The sequence below is a fragment of the Oreochromis aureus genome, linkage group 2 (genome assembly GCF_013358895.1).
Source record: "Oreochromis aureus strain Israel breed Guangdong linkage group 2, ZZ_aureus, whole genome shotgun sequence".
Lineage (NCBI taxonomy): Eukaryota > Metazoa > Chordata > Actinopteri > Cichliformes > Cichlidae > Oreochromis > Oreochromis aureus.
In genome coordinates, this window is record NC_052943.1 from 30,756,348 (window position 1) to 30,758,294 (window position 1,947).

At 34.4% G+C, this 1,947-nt stretch overlaps 1 long non-coding RNA gene across 2 annotated transcripts; it reads left to right on the top strand.

Annotated features, from left to right (window-relative positions):
• The first annotated feature begins 467 nt into the window (after positions 1 to 467).
• Positions 468 to 1,083, top strand: LOC120441055. 2 transcript variants are annotated; one of them, XR_005613751.1, is made up of 4 exons: positions 468 to 591; positions 676 to 737; positions 814 to 922; positions 1,042 to 1,083. It is a non-coding gene; the product is annotated as an uncharacterized LOC120441055 (long non-coding RNA). The 2 variants fall into 2 exon arrangements; XR_005613750.1 differs by having other exon boundaries at positions 676 to 922.
• Positions 1,084 to 1,947: the final 864 nt, after the last annotated feature.

Here is a 1,947-nt window from a genome sequence, read left to right on the forward strand (position 1 = left end):
GAAAACCTAATTTCTGCCGTTCAATACTGAACAAATTTAAACTTTTTAAAATTATGCAAAATGCAAAACGCTTAGTGTCTCTAATAAAACCGTTGTAACGTCAGAGGTAACGTTTATATGTTGATTAGTGGTTTTCTTTCGTTTTTGATGTACTGCAGAATATTTTTACAAAATCCCAGGCCAGGAAAACCACCTTCATGTTTTTCTGTGTTTTATCTTCAGCTACTTTGACACAAAGGCATCTGCTGTGACTCTCACACCTTTGATAAAGACTTGCGTGTCAGCTTCCTTTTTATAGATACAAAAATATGTAAATGTACTGATCTGAATTATAATATTTCTGACTGTCAAAATTTCCCAGATTCAAATCGAATTTAATTGAATTGAATCGAATTGAATCAAATTGGAAACGAATCGATTCAAGAAATCAGTGACGATACCCAGCCCTAATTCTGATGGTAATTTTTCTCTTCTCTTCTTGAGATTCATACAGAAGCTAATTTAAGCTTCTAAAAAAATGACATTTTTATTTTTTCTTCCAAATAGTCTGCTCTGTACGTGGCACTGGATGCACCATTTGACTATACTATAGTAAGTATCCTATTTACTTTCACAGCAATGGAGTCTTGAATCTTTTGAAAGTTGTTAAATATGTTTCATATTAATATTTTACAGTCAGACATGCCCTACTTGCGTAAATGGTGGTGCTTGCTGTTGATGGACTTTGATCTCAGGAGGTATTTATATTTTGACTTCTGTTCTATGTTGTGTCAAAGTTTACACACCTTAACAATATCAAAATTTTCTGTTAAGCTCTGGCAAGCTATTTGCACACTGGAGAGAGGAAGCCAAAGCTGTGCTTGAAGAACAACACGTGCCCATTTTCAGACTGAAAAAGCGCAAGTTCCAGGAAGTCAGTCAGGTCAGTATTCACTTAAAACAGTAGTGTAATTACATGGTTAGTGACATTTGAATAACTGTTAAAAAACTGTTCTGCAACAGAGAAATAGCTATGTTTTTATCCTCATTTGCCTGACACAGGAGCCAGCAGTTGTTGAAGATCTGCTTCCTGCTGTGCAGTGGGTTGTCCAAAATAAGGCACTTTTCTGTGGACACGTAAAAATGCCAAAATATCTGTCCTTAAATCAAGGGAGCCAGCAGAGGGTCTTAAGAGACATGTCAGAGGAAGAAGACACTGGAGCAAGGTACTTGTTCCTCTTTGTTTTTCAGTTTGCAAAGGACATGGAGCTCTTTTTGAAAGCATGTGCTGATGAGCAGGGACTAAGGGTCAGTGCTATGTTTGACATGTAATGGACAAATGAAAGCACTGGCTGTTTGTTTGTTTGTTTAATATGTCGTTGCTGTTTTTTGTTTTGTTTTTGCATAGTACAAAATTCCAATTAAACTTATTTCAAAATGTTGTTCACTTGATTCCATGTCCTTACTTATAATAAAGGATTACAGTGTAACAGCATTAAAGCTAAATGTAACAGCATTTTTTTTATACTTGTAATTTCAAAATAAAAAGCTTGTTGTTGATATTAACAGTAAAGAATTGTAATCAATAATATTTTTATACATTTTAAACATTAACACTCTGGGCTCTATCCTGGCCATTTGTGGCCACTTCACTTATTCTTTTTTTTTTTTTTTGACTACTACATTGCAGTGGACCAAAAGAATGACACAGGTTTGATCTTAAGGATCTAATAGTTGTGTGTGTTGTGCATGACATTGCCACAAAAATGTGTATTTGCAAGATAGAGTAGAATAAATTATGACGCATCAAATATTACATAGGCTGCAGTGAATTTCTGTTGATACAGACTATTGAGCTTTGAGTTTCCCAGTCACTAGCTTTGAAGCACATGCTAAAAACACTTTTACTCTTGTACATTTCATAACAAGACACCATAGCCAAAATATTAACAAAATATATATTAATAA